This window comes from Arachis hypogaea, chromosome 18 (genome assembly GCF_003086295.3).
Source record: "Arachis hypogaea cultivar Tifrunner chromosome 18, arahy.Tifrunner.gnm2.J5K5, whole genome shotgun sequence".
In the NCBI taxonomy this organism is placed as follows: Eukaryota; Viridiplantae; Streptophyta; class Magnoliopsida; order Fabales; family Fabaceae; genus Arachis; species Arachis hypogaea.
The window spans coordinates 13,512,933-13,529,108 of NC_092053.1; positions in this window are offsets into that span (position 1 = coordinate 13,512,933).

Consider the following 16,176-nt stretch of genomic DNA (forward strand, 5'->3'; position numbering starts at 1 on the left):
TTTTCATATGTATAGATATAGTTTAAGTTGTTTTGAGGAAAAATATATACATGATTTTATATTTATTACTTACTAAAGTAAGTAGGTGTTTTCTGTAAGATTAACAAAATAGATGAATAGTGTAATTTTAAAAGCATTTGTATATATTTGGCTAACAATTTGCTTCAAATGCTAAAGTATTTTGTTGTTAAAAACACATAAAATTATTGGAAGAACGAAATATATATAATTCATCATCAAGAGTTTTTTGTTATTTAATGGTTCAAAATTCAATACTTGCATTTGGTACCCGTTTTACGCTTTTAAATTGAGTTGAACTATTGAAGTTAAATTTTTGTAAATATAAGACATTATGCATGCATGTGTTAACAATATAAAGCTATTAGAACCTGGAAGTGATCTAGTGCTTTTATGGTTTTTGTTTTTGTGTCTTGAACCTTTATGATTGTTGTCTATGCAAATATATATAAGACTAGCCCATCCGAGGCATTATCACAAAACTACAAATCTCATGGCCTTTCTGTATTATTGTAACACTATAAGAATTGGTTTGGTCAATTTTTTATTTTTCGAAAGTTGTTTATTAAAACTAGGTTTTAAAAATAAATTTTTAATAGTTTTAGTTTTTATATTTGATAAATCAAACTAAAAATATTTTTTAATAATTAAATAATAATAATTGTATTTAGTAAAATAGTTTTTGAAAATATAAAACTACTATAATACACATAAATATAAAAATAATTTTGAATATTTATTAATATATAATATTATATTAGATTTTTAATTTTGACAAATATAAGTCAATTTTAAAAAAAAAAATTTAAGTACTTTTAAAAGCATCCTTAAAAATGGTAAGAACAAATACTTTTTCCAAAAATTTTATCAAATTAAGCCTAACTATTTAATAAAATTAAGTGTTCAACCAATATTAGCTATTTTTAAGAGAAATAATGCTCGAGAGTTAGCAGAATTTATTATTTTTTACGATCACTTTTAGTTATCAATCAAATTCTTTTAATTTAGTAATTTAATAATATACTTTTAGTAAATACTTTTAAATATTGATAGCTAACTGCTAGCCAAAAATAATAAATTCTACTAATATTCTAACATTTCTCATTTTTTAAAATTACTTTTGTATCCGAAATTCTAAATTTTAAACTCTAGTTAAAATCTAAATTCTAAATCTAAACTTACAAAAAAAATAAAAGTTAAAAGAATAATTTTACAATAAAAGAAAAATATTAGCTAATTAAAAGTTAATTTTATTTCATTATTTTTTTATAACAGCAATTATTCCAATAGTCTCTGAAAATTAGAAGGTAAATTACTCAGGCATATCTTATATATTATGACATAATAAGCTTAATTGTACACGTATTTAATACATGAAATAAATTTTCTTATATATTTTATTTGAATATAGAATATCATGTGCCTCAATTAAACTCTAGATAATCAATTTATTTTATCAATTTTCTTATATATTTACTGCATGTTTTAAAACTTATTTTTATAAAAATTATAACTATATATTAGATTGATTAATATATAATTATTTTATGTGTTAAAAGTGTAGAAAACCGACTTATTCTATGTAAGTGAATGTAATTTATACTCTTAATTTAAAAAGGAATCGAAACAATTGCCTTTTACAATTTTGTCCAAAAATTACATATGATATTGCTTATTATAGCTTGCCTCTGCCTCTAATGATCACACATTAAAGCCTGAGCAACAGTTTTTGAGGAACAATTTCTCAAATCTAAATTGCTTGCCACCCAAGTCAAATCCTGTTAGCTTAGTTACTTCATCAATATATAACTAAACCAACGTCAATTTTATAACTTCTTTAATTTGCTATTATCCTGTATAATTTGACATATATAATTGCTATTTGTTGATTAAAATTTCCTAAGATATTCCCGACATAGTTTTATATTAATTTCTTTGAAGACCCAAAAAGAAAACATTACACAAACCACAGCTCAGTTTCCTCAGATTGCTTTTGTCATTTATAAAACTTTGCAAAATACTAAATAATTAATTGACGACTAATAAATAAATTAAACGAAAACGAAAAAGATTAGAGATTTAATATTTATAATTTAGAGAAATAAAAATATTTATGGTGCGAATTAAAACGCTTATTTTAAAGGTTTTGGTCTAAAATTAGGGCAACGGACTAAAGAAATAAAATTGGACTTTCCCGAACCGAAGCTCCTATACATACTCACACTTAATGAGATTTCAGCCATCATTTTTTCTATTTAATGAGAGAGACCCAAAAATGAGAGAAGAGAGAAAAAAGGGATAAAACCCTAACTTCCTTCAACTTCAATTGTCCATAACTTTTGGTACGGAGCTCTAATTGATGAGCCGTTTACGGCCACACAAAACTTGTCTTCTCCTCTTCAATTCTATTTATAATTTGGTGACTAATTCAAAATCTCAGTCCTAGTTTCTTATTCAAAGCTGAAATCACATTTTTAGTTTGGCTATTGAGGATTTTTAGTGATTTTGATGTTATAGGAGTTCTCTAACTTATGTTCTTGGTGGTATTCATCACTAATTTCAGTAGGTAAAGGTAAAAAACTCTTTTTTTCTCTTGGTTCATCAATTTATGAAAATCCTAGTTTTTAATATTGTGCCAAATTGTATAATATGGTGTTAGATTGAGTAATTAGAAATTTGGTGGGTTGGTGAAATTTTGGAAAGGAAAGCTTGGAAGCTTGGATTGTAACATTAAGGTACGGGTGGTAGTTTCGAGTAGCCATTATGTAAGGTTATGTGAAAACCTAGGTTACTTATCCCTAGGATAAGTTGAATGGAATTGATTGTTGATATGCTTGAATAATTGTTAGTATGAGTATTGAGTTGATTGATGTGTTTTGATGAATTGACAAGTGATAATATTGCAATTGAATATTGTGATATATGTTAGTGCTATGTTGCATAAAAATGAGTATATATGTTGAAGCTTTAATTGAAAATTGGGTGTATAAATATAGTAATTTGTGTAAATTGGGACGGAAGCTGTGATAGTGTGAAAAATTTTCAATGTGGTAAGTTGAAGTAAGTGATGTGAATTGTTGCATGAGAATGAAATGATTTGGTTATTGATTGATAGAGTTTAGATATATATGTTGTATGTTGTTGAAGGATATGGATATGTTGATGGAATGAGTTAAATAAGTTGGAAGTGGGTTAATTTACGGTTGGAAGGGTTGAGAATTTATAAATAAGTGTTTAGGATGTGTATGAGTGGTTTTGGAATAGCCCATGATTGAATTGAATTGAGAAATTTATGGATTTGAGCGGTTATGTGAATTTGGTAAAAACATATTTTTAACCAACTTCGACGGGCTATAACTTGGTGTTTGGAGTTCGAAATAGAGTGAAAGTATTTTAATTAAAGCTTGTTAAAAGACCTTTAAAACCATATAAAGATGAGGAAAAACTGAATTTTGTAGGGGAAGTTATGGAAGTTTAAAAATGGATATAAAAAACTGAATTTTCTGAAAAACTATATTCACGCGTACGCAGAGATGGCTCGTGTACACAACACCACTAAGTCTTGACACATGCGTACGTGGGAGTTGCTCGCGTACACGAGCAAAGACTTATGTTCAACATTCTCGCGTACGCGATGGTGGTCTGCGTACACGACTTTCTCAAGTTTTCAACTCATGCATACGCGGAAGGCATGCGTACGCATGACCACCATGTTTTATTAAAAATATTTATTTTTAACTGTTTTGCCTATTTCACTCCACTGTTTCATTTCTGTAATCCCGATTTGAGATTCGATAACTATTTTCTATGATTTGGAATGAATCTTATGCCTCTAAATTATTTTCTTAACGTTTCAAATTTTTGTAAATCCTATAACGAGTGTAGAGGATAATGAGAATGAGATTATGTGATTTAATAATGAGATTGAGTTAATTCGAGAGGATAATAAGAATGAGATTATATGATCGAATGATGATGTTGAATTGATTCGAGAGGATAATGAGAATGAGTTTGATTGATAATTGAGCTTTTGGGGTAGATGCAATGATTGTTGTTTTGTCCCGCTTGCTCTCAGTCGGTAATTGAGCTTCTGAGGTAGACACAAGGATTGTGGTTTTGTCCCACTTGCTCCCAGTCAGTAATTGAACTTTCGGGATAATATGCAAGGATGGTGGTTTTGTCTCGCTTGCTCCTAGTCAGATTTGAGACTTTATTGACCCTCCGTCGCAAGATGTGGTCGGGCACTTATACCTTCACGGATGTTTCCCCCATGGATATTGATAAATGAATATGAATTTAAGTTTGGGGATACATGCACCGAGGGACTGTCCACGGTTAGCTACCGGACATGTCAGGTTTGGCTGTATGACCGACAAATGAGCTTATTGGCCATATGGCAGGCATACATTGCATTTGTGTGTATTGTTTAGGTGTGCATCCTGTATCTGGCTTGTCTATTTGAATAATTGTATCTATATGCTAATTGAATTAGTTGCTTTATTTATTCTCTCTATTTGTGTATTCCTTGTATTGTCTTGTATGTGTTTGCACAACTAAGAAATCTCTTATGCTGACAGTGGCGACATTGATGGTTGTTCTTGATGAGAGGTGATAATTGAGATTTGTGGAAAAATTGAAAATGAATTGATAATATTAAAACTAAATTTTAATATTTTGAAGTACTAAATGAGTTGAAAATCTATCATATTGAGAGAGACGATGATTTTTATAAGAAAAAATTGAGATTTAAATATCACTAATATAGTTGAGATTTAGTTTATCTACCTTGATCGGATTAGTCAAAAACCTAGGCTTGAACTTTGTGTGATTGGAGATTAGGATTGTCTAGCAGATTCATGTAGTTTTACATAGTCTTTATTTGAAATTATTGCTCTGCTGAGAATCCCGTAAGGGATAATGTTCTCACCCGTTTTGGGAATTATTACTTTTCAGATGCAGGTCATGACGCTTCTCAGTGAGCGGGAGGTTTATCTAGAAGGATAGCGAAGAAGACCTTTTATTCCGCTTTAATTTTAGACTCTCTCCTTCTTTCGGAAAATACTTATATTATGCACTTATTTTAAAGACTTGCCTTTAGAGGCTTATGATGTATTTTGGAGAGATAGGTTATGTCTATCCAACTGTTTCACTATTGTACTCTAGCCGACCTAATCTTCGCGGGTCGAGACTAGTTGATACTTATATATACTTATATATGTCTCTTTACTCTTATTCTTTCTTCGAGCTTTTAATTATCTACTTTTCTTCCGACGCGCTTATATATATTCATTATCGAATATGAGCGATCAATGAATTGTCTTTTCCTCGAGTTTTGAATTCTTTCACAGGCTTTTAGTATAATATTCCTTTCTATATATACGTATTTATATCTTAACCTTATGTTGTAGCATCAAACCATAATTGAATTATGACTTAAGTATAAGACAATAAATGATAGGGTGTTACATCACTCTTGACAGAATCTTTTGTTTTAGAGTTCAATGGCGGGGGATTGAATGCATCCATGAAGGGAATTTTAGAAATTGTCGGATCTATACCAAGAGTTAGAATACCAAATAGAAGATAATATACGTATCTCTATAATTTATCAAGACAAGTAGTTGAAGGTTAATATTTATGCAAGGGTTTGGTACTTGAAAACACACATTCTGTCTAATCTCCTCAGAGATCGCACGTGATGGATTCATTAGCCGTCAAGAGAATTAGATGGAAGTGTAGATCTTTCTCTTATAACATGTATATATGGTGATTAAGTCTTAACCATCAAAGACTTAGATCACAAGAGTCTTACACCATTATCTTATCTTATCTTATTTTATCTTATCTTATCATGTACACTAATCATTAGTTCTAAAATCCAATAATGCATGGTGACATCCAAAATCTAAAGTGAACCACTCAATCACATCATGAGTGCTCCTGTGTGGTAAGCTTCGGGAGATGTATAGCTCGTCCGGTCCAGAGGTTAAACTTGCTTCCACCTAGGTAGGATGAGATATACGTTGGCTTCCAAAGAACGGTGGTGATGGGTACCTGCAAAGGTACTCTAACGCTCAAGTAAAAAAAATGAGATGAGTATATTACAATTCAGAGTGAATAGCGTACCTTTTACGTAGCTAGAATTTTGTATTTATAGAGTTGTTGTGCTATAGGCGCCTAGGCGGTTACTCAGTAGGCCTAGTATTGCGGAGCTGTTGAGAATATTAGCCTGATTTTGTACTAACTGTTCCTAAACAATATTTGATCTTATACCAGAAAGTCTGTTAAAAGGGAAAAACACGTAGCTTTGATTTAGCACGTTTTATTTATTTTATTCAGATTTCGATTTATAAGTATAATTGGATTGAGTTATAACTAACGGATCACAGCTCCCAAATTTAACATGTGATATTTATTAATAAAATAGATTGAGCTTTCGACCTATAAATCAGTATCGTAGTAATAGCAATATTCCCCAAGCTCAACATGTTGGATTGAAAAAGTCTATCAAGGGGAAAAAATACGTAACTTTGATTTAGCACGTTTTATTTATTTTATTCAAATTTTATAGATTTAATTGGTCTAGATTATAACTAACGGATTAATGAGCTTGTAAGAATATCATGCTTAAACATTCAATCCATTTTTACTGATAAATTCATCCCAAATAGCATATCATCATTATCAAATTAATTACCGAATTAACTATCTGTGGGTGAGTTAACTTATTATTAACTAAAGTAACAACGTGGCACATCAGAATCCATTAATGAATTGACTATCTATGGGTGAGTCAAGTCACAATTAACCCAAACAGCACAATACATCACATCAGAATTAGTTAATAAATTAACTACTGATGGAGGAAAATGTCGGTAAAGATTTTCATAAAAATATCGCGTTGTAAGTATAGTTTTAAACCAACAAATTATCTTCAGTCAATGTTTAAATTGTTTGTCACTTAAGCAAATCCAATAAAATTAACCAAAGTATTTAAATCTCGGATCGTCTCTCAAGAAATTGCAGGAAAGTGTACTTACTATTGATTATGGGAAAATGTTTTTGGGGTTTTTGAATTAAGAGACAAGAAAGTAAAAATGGCAAGAGAATAAAGTAATAACTATGAAAGCTCTTAACAAGGAAGGAGGATTAGAAGTCCTATCCTTATTATCATTATCAATTGTGATGGTAAATGTGGATTGCCTTCACTTAGTTAACCTCTGGCCAATAGAGGAAGGTCAAGTGCATACAATTAACTTGAGTTCACAAGTCCTAGTCAACTCATAGTGAGAGACTAGCTTTGGTGAAGTTCAAGCTAACCGGCAATCTTCAATCACCAATCAACAAAAGACTTTTGATAACTCAAGAGTCTCTAAATAATCAATCCAAGTCAAGAACGTAAAAAGCTAAATTAAAATCCACCCAAGCAATTTATCAAACGCTTGGTAGGCACAAAATAAAAGCATGATAAATTTAACAAGGGATATTAAATCTAAACAACTAATTGCAAGCATTAATGACTAACAATTAAAGAGAGTAAAAATGAATATGGAAAACATAAATTGTATTAACAGAAATCAAATGTAACAAGAGCTCATAAACATAAAAATGGCGAAAAAGGAAAATTAACAAGAGAAGAAGATGAACTAAAGTGCTTAAACAAATAAAAGTAAGACAAAAACTAAATTAAAGGAAGATTGAACCTGAACCTAAAGAGAAATTGAAAGAAGAAACCCTAAAACTAGAGAGAGGAGAGAGCCTCTCTCTCTCTCTCTAGAAAATTACATCTAAAATCTAAAATTGTGAAAATGAGAATTGAATGAATCATTCCCCCTCCAGCTTCACTCTGCAGCCTCTAATCTTCATTTTTGGGCCTGAAACTGGGTTAAAAGCAGCCTAGAAATCGCCCCCAGCAAATTCTGTTTAATGCAGCACGTGACGCTCGTCACGCGTACGTGTCATCCACGCGTGCGCGTCACTGAACGAATTCCTGGTCACGCGTACGCGTCATCCATGCGTACGCGTCGCTACCATCTTCTGAAATTCTCAATTTCTTGTATTCCTTCCACTTTTGCCTGCTTCTTTTTCATCCTCTAAGCCGTTCCTGCCCTATAAAACCTGAAACACTTAACACACATATCACGGAATCAATGGTAATAAAAGAGGATTAAAAATTAGCAATTTTAGGGTCAAAGAAGCATGTTTTCAATCATAACACAAAATTAGGAAAAAAACTTAAAAACATGCAATTTACATGAATAAGTGTGAGAATAAGTGACAAAATCCACTCAATTCAGTACAAAATAAACCATAAAATAGTGGCTCATCAAATCTCCCCACACTTAAACATTAGCATGTCCTCATGCTAAGCTCAAGAGAAGCTATAAAGGAGGTGAAAAGGAATGGTAGAATTTATGAAATGCAACCTATCTATATGAATGCAACTAAATGCAAAATGCTTTTACCTACTTGGTTAAAAGTAAATAAACCTTCCAAAAACAAATATAAACTGGATCTCACTAATTCAAATCATAAAATTAAGTACAAGTAGACTTGCGAAAAGAAAGCTCGCGAAAGCCGGAAACAAAGAATCGCATCGAACCCTCACCGGAAGTGTATACATTCTAATCACTCAAGTGTTTAAGGTTCGATTCTCTCAATTCTCTACTAATCTTGCTTTCTAAGGCTTGCTCTTCTTCTACCAATCAACAAAAATTTAATGCACAAATATACATATCAAGAGGTCTTTTCAAGAGTTGTAATGGGGTTAGGGTCAAGGTAAGATTGTATTTGGTCAGGTGGACTAAAATCTGAATCCTTGATTAACCTAAACTTTTCACCTAACTTAGGACAATCCATGTAATTAGAATATAAAATCTAACTACCTATTAACTATGTTTTCCACCTATTCATGCATCCGAATTTTGAGTACAGTACATATGCATTGCTATCACTATTTACTTCGGGGCATTTTCTCCCCTTTTATTATTTGCTCTTTTTCTTTTCTTTTTCTCTTTGTTTTTTTTCTTTTTCTTTTTTTTTTTCTTTTCTTTTATTTTTCTCAATGCATACGATTAAGATATTGAATGCATGAACATGTCCTCAATATCCTTTTCACATTTTCACAAAAAAAAGTCTAACATACTCAATTCCCAAACCAAATATTTCCAAATCCAACTTCTCCACACTTAAATCATGAGCACTCTCACTAGTCTAAGCTAACCAACGATTCAAATTAAGGACATTATTATTTTCCACTTAGAGTTAGTGATGAGCTAAAGTAAAGAATAAATGGGGTAAAGTGGCTCAATATTGGTTTGCAAAGGATAATGAAAGGGTAAGGTCATATAGGTATGTGAGCTCAATGAAACAAGGGCCTCAATCACGCAAGTGCATGCATACATCAAACAATGGAAATATAGAATTAAGCAAGACAAAGATCACAATTTTAGAGAGAACAACACACACCAAAATAAAACATTGGTTGATAAGATGCAATCAATCAGATAGGTTCAAAATCTTACTGAATTTTGTGTGTTCGAGCTCTAAACCATATTCCAAAATAAATTTCTTCAAGCAAGTTCAACAAAAATTTTAATTTAAATTAGTGAAATGCTATAAAATAGTTTCTTGGGAAAGAATTCATCACTTCAACTAAGTAGTACATACAAGCAAGCAACTAATTACACATGCAATCTATTATGCAATGCAACAGCTAATCTAACAAAAAAGATTAAATATTGGTGTTGAGACAAGAAAGTAACTAACCCACGAAAGTCGGTATCAACCTCCCCACACTTAAAGATTGCACCGTTCTCGGTGCATGCAAGGATGTGAAAGTGGATGGGTGGCTATAACTGGTGCGCTTTCTCCCAAAAGATTGTGCACAGGATCTTGTTTGTCGCCCCATTTATAAGTTTTCCGTTTTCTTCTTGGTGGCCATCCTGAAAGAAGAGAAAAAGGAAGAAGAATAACCCACAAACAAAGATATGCACACAAATAAAATATGAGTGGGCTAATGCCAAATAATAATGAGGTTCTCAACTACATTGTAGCTACAATATGCAAGTGAGAAAACAATATAGGCGAATGACATATCAATAGTGTAAGATTTGCAATAATGGAAAAGAGAAAATAGGTCACGAAAGACAATATAAGTTCATATCAATGCAAAAGGAATACAAGTGTCATAAAAGATTAGCATTGACCTATAAATAATATCACCCAACAATATAAAATAAGTCACTAAGCACCAAAACAATGGAAAAAATATTCGACAAATGAGTTAGAACATTTAACACCAATGGAAAAATAGCAAACTTAGAAAAGAAAATGAAAAACATGTACAAAGTTAAAATGCAACGAATAAAAGTATGCAAATGCAATAAATAAAGGAGAATGAAAGAGAATAAGGATGAGAAGTTAAAGAAATGAAGAAGAAAAAAGTAAGAAAGGAGGAAGAAAGAAAGAGAAAGGAGAGAAGAAAGGAGAAAGAAATGGGGTAGAGAAGCGATGCGTAAGCGTCGTCCACGCGTGCGCGGAGGTTGCAGAATGGGGAGGTGACGCGTACGCGTGAGAAGCAGAAATTAGGAGGTGACGCGTATGCGTCAGTCATGCGTACGCGTCAGTCATGCGTACGCGTGGAGATGAATGGTGCTCCTCGCACAACACCCGCATAGTTCACGCACAACTCTCGAGTTTGTATACTGGAGGTGGCATCATTAACATACGACGCATGCGCATCGTCCACTCTCACGCGTGGGAAGCCAAAATTGCAAATGACACGCACGCGTTGGTTGGGCTATGCGCCTGGCATCCCACCAGCGCGGTCCTGGCACAACTTACTGTCCAGGCCACGCCGTCGCGCCATTCCAGCACGGTTTGGGCATGAACCAAATTTGAGTGTTGACGCGTACACGTCAGGCACGCGCACGCGTGACAACCTCTCTTTTTTTGTTTTAATTAACAGGTTACCAAAGTAATGTCAAACATTAATAAACAAGCGAAATCGCAATGTAAACTAAATAAACCTAACTAAAAATAAAAATTTAAATTATTAGCAATATAAATAAAAGAGAAAATAGAAAGAATTTACCATGGTGGGGTGTCTCCCACCTAGCACTTTTAGTTAAAGTCCTTAAGTTGGACATTTGGTGAGCTCCTTGTCATGGTGGCTTGTGCTTGAACTCATCTTGAAACTTCTACCAACGCTTGGACTTCCAATAAGCTCCAACATTTCCAAGTGAATTCACCAAGCCTTGATGAAGTTCTTCATAAGCTTTGAGCTCCCAATGTTGATCCTCTTGTATACCGGGATCCCAAATCTTGTTTCTATACCCGTCTTTAAGTGGATCATCATTGTTCCAACCGGGTGGCAAGCAATCCAAATTCTCTATGAAGTATCAAACTCTTCTCTTAGATCCCACCAATTGATCACTAGTCTAACCTTGCATCTAGCTCTTGAAATTTCAATGTTGATGAGTCTTTATTTGCAACTCCAACCACTAAACATCCTTCTCTTACGCTTCATTCCACAAAGCCTCCTAAGTTGGCCATCTGTTTCAAGAATACCATACTCAAATGGGATAGTAAAGCGAATAGAGATAAGTTTTACCCACTCAAATGAAGGAGTAGACGGCAACCTAGGTAGAGAAGTCTCCAACGATCTTGACAAAGCATATTCAACTCCCGTCCAACCTTTCGGAAGGACTTCCACCTTTTGAAAAGATTCTTTACTTTCAAGCTCTTCTTCACCGAATTCATCCAACTCTTCTCCATCACTCAAATCATAAATATGAGGTTGAGACGAATCTACCTCAACATTGCTTTCAATGTCATCGGGAGAAGGCTCTTCTAACTCAAGGGGTTCACTTGTGGGTGCAAATTCATTACTAGGATGGCTTGATTCATGATCATCATCATCAAGGGAACTTGCCTCTTGATCTATTCCGTCCAATTCTTCATAGGGAATATGCCTTGGAGGTTGTGCACTAGCCTCCTCAACATCAATTTCAAGCTTCTTGGAGGAATACTCTACAACTCTAGATTCCCATGGAGGTTCAACATCTCCTAAGTCTTCAACCACTTCATCCTTTTCAACAATTACGGCTTTCTCCAATTATTCCAATACAAAGTCACATTCATCACTTTCCATCGGAGTTTCTAGTCTCTCCTTCATGCTACGTTCCTCATTAGATTCTCCACTTGTAGCCATGGGGTACTTTGAGTGTTGAAATGCAGTGAAGCTAAATTATCTACTACCTTGGTCAAGGTAGCTGTGAACTCTAGTGTCGTCCTTTGCATCTTTCTTTGCCCTTAAAGAAGACCACCAAAGGTGTCATCCATTAGAGACTGGAGTGGATATGAGGGTTCATCGGTTGGGAGAAGGAGTTCATAATAGGAGGGTGGTTCATCATGATAAGGATGTGGTGGTTCAACACTCTCCATCTTTTTCACTTGTTGTACAACACACTCCAGTCCCTTGTTCTCAAGTTGAGATTTGTTAACCATGAGAGTTTCGTGTGCTTTTCGGCTTTCCTCTCACTCCATTTGATGGATGGTTGCTTGAAGTTGATCCATTGCTTCCTTAAAATGATCCTGCGGCTCTTGTTCCGCTTGGCTAACATAGTTGGAATCATATTGCTCTTGAATTGATGGATATGGACATTCCCCTATGGAGGGTTGTGGTGGAATGTAAAATTCATCTTGTGGTTGAAAATTCGCATACATTGGAGGTGATGTATATTGAAGTGGTGGTTCTTGGGAGTAATTGTGTTGGAATTGGAGTGGGTATATGTATGGTTCATATGGCTCATAAGGTGGTTGGTGTGGTGGGTAAGGATTAGAGTCGTATGGAGGTGTTTGGTGGTAAGGGGCTTGTGAGTATGGTGGAAGACTATATTGTGGGGGATAAGGGTCATAGGTGTATGGTGGTGGTTATTGATTGTCACAGAGAGGTCCACCATAACCATTGTCTTGGTATGCATCATAGAATGGTTGTTCTTCATAGTATGTTGGTGGAGGTTGTTGCCAAGAGGGTTGTCCATAAGCTTGAGGCTCCTCCCACCTTTGATTGTCCCATCCTTAATGCATGTTCTCATTGTAGCTTCCATTCCCTACAACATAATTTGAACCAAATTCATAGCCAAAGAGGTGAGAATTCATAGTAACAAGAGAAAATAAAAACAAAAACTAATAAGAAATAATGAAAATATAAACTCCTAAAACTAGAAGCAACTAACAAAGAAACGAAAAGACAAACATATTCACAATATTCACAATAACCAATAATAAGGCACACATTTGCGATTCTCCGACAACGGCGCTAAAAACTTGACAGAGGAAAAATGTCGATAAAGATTTTCATAAAAATATCGCGTTGCAAGTATAGTTCTAAACCAACAAATTATCCTCAGTCAATGTTTAAATTGTTTGTCACTTAAGCAAACCCAATAAAATTAACCGAAATATTTAAACCCCGGGTCGTCTCTCAAGGAATTGCAGGGAAGTGTACTTACTATTTATTATGGGAAAACGTTTTTGGAGTTTTTGAATTAAGAGACAAGAAAGTAAAAATGGCAAGAGAATAAAGTAATAACTACGAAAGCTCTTAACAAGGAAGGAGGATTAGAAGTCCTATCCTTATTATCATTATCAATTGTGATGGTAAATGTGGATTGCCTTCACTTAGTTAACTTCTAACCAATGGAGGAAGGTCAAGTGCATACAATTAACTTGAGTTCACAAGTCCTTGTCAACTCATAGTGAGAGACTAGTTTTGGTGAAGTTCAAGCTAACCGGCAATCTTCAATCACCAATCAACAAAAGACTTTTGATAACTTAAGAGTCTCTAAATAATCAATCGAAGTCAATAACGTAAAAAGCTAAATTAAAATCTACCCAAGCAATTTATCAAACACTTGGTAGGCACAAAATAAAAGCATGATAAATTTAACAAGGAATATTAAATCTAAACAACCAATTGTAAGCATCAATGACTAACAATTAAAGAGAGTAACAATGAACATAAAAAACATAAATTGCATTAACAGAAATCAAATATAACAAGAGCTCATAAACATAAAAATGACAAAAAAGGGAAATTAACAAGAGAAGAAGATGAACTAAAGTGCTTAAACAAATAAAAGTAAGACAAAAACTAAATTAAAGGAAAATTGTACCTGAACCTAAAGAGAAATTGAAAGAAGAAACCCTAAACCTAGAGAGATGAAAGAGTCTCTCTCTAGAAAACTATATCTAAAACCTAAAATTGTGAAAATGAGAATTAAATAAATCATTCCCCCTCCAGCTCCACTCTGCAGCCTCTAATTTTCATTTTCGGGCCTGAAACTGGGTCAAAAGCAGCCCAGAAATCGCCCCCAACGAATTCTGTTTAATGCAGCACGTAACGCTTGTCACGTGTACACGTCATCCACGCGTGCGTGTCGTTGAACGAATTCCTGGTCGCGTCAATTTCTTGTATTTCTTCCACTTTTGCATTCTTCCTTTTCATCCTCTAAGTCATTCCTGTCCTATAAAACCTGAAAACACTTAACACACATGTCTCGGCATCGATGGTAATAAAAGAGGATTAAAAATTAGCAATTTTAGGGTCAAAGAAGCATGTTTTCAATTTTAATACAAAATTAGGAAAGAAATTTAAAAACATACAATTTACATGAATAAGTGTGAGAATAAGTGACAAAATTCACTCAATTTAGTATAAAATAAACCATAAAATAATGACTCATCAATTACCTATAGATGAGGCATCTCAAAAATAATCCAAGTGACAGAGTATACAAGATGAATGACAAGTTCTGTTAATTTTGTAAGTAACTCATGATGGTATAGAAACTTACTCCATCAGCAAGTCTTTCAATAGGATACAATGTTGTGCAAATAATCAAATCCAAACTCAAGTTCAATTCTAACTTTTCAAACACAACAATATAAAAGATAGAGGAATGCTAGGAGGCCAGCAATTTTTGTGTTTTGTAACCATCAATTGGTCATCAATAGTGTTTTTAATGGTGTGAGATTAAATCCAATGATATGAGATCATTCAATTTTCTTTTGATGGTTAAATGTTGGCCAACTTTTTAAAAAGTTGCTGGCCCTCTAGACTTTCCCTAAAAAATATTCAATGGATACAAATAGGTATCTCGAAAATTCTAAAGATCAATAGAATTCATTCATCTTTTTTAATCATCATTAAAACTATTTAAATCTCTATCTTATTCATAGAATTTAAAAACAAATTTTTCATGATCGTAAAATCAAACATCAGTATAATAGAGGAGCTTTTTTTCATTTTAATTTTCACTTCCATCACAGATGTCCATCTTATTAGTGTCAACAGCACGCACAATGGCCGCACTTAAGAATTCCTTTGACATGATGCACTATGTTCATATTTGATCAATTATTCTCAATGCAATTGATAAATTCATCTTTTATGATAAATTTTAGGTTGAAAAGAGTGAAATTTATCAATTTATCTTATATTTATTCATAGAAAATGCATAATTTTGTGAATTTTTTTTAATTGTACTTAATTGTTAAAAACATACTTTTTATACTTGAAAATTGTCAAATTTAATTCACTTTTATTCCATTCGATATCTTGATATGTTTGTTTGAGTGATTGAAGGTTTAGAATGCAATGATAGCTTAAAGAAATGAAGAAAAAGCATGCAAAGATGAAAAAGAAATGAAAATTAGACATTTTCATAGTTGTGCGTACGCATGTCTTATGCATACGCATCTCCTTGAATTTGTGCGTATGCATGGCATGTGCGTACGCACGAGTGGCGGCACGTGATTTACTTAAGTAAACACATGGCTCGTGATTTCAGGCCCAATTTTGGCCTAATTCAACTCATTTCTGATGCATATGAAGACAAGACTCAAGGGGGATCAAGAAGTAGTCAGAGGAATAGTTTAGAATAATGTTTTAGGTCAATTCTAGAGAGATAAACTCCAACTTTTCTATAGAATTTAGAGTTTTTAGTTTAGTTCCTTCTTAGATTTAGATTTTACTGTAGTTTTCTTCATATTTTCATGTTCTAGAATCTTAATTTGCCTAGTTTAACTTGTTAGTTTCTTTATTTTTGTTAATTTTAGTATGAACACTTGTTTGAATTTCATTTTTCTTTA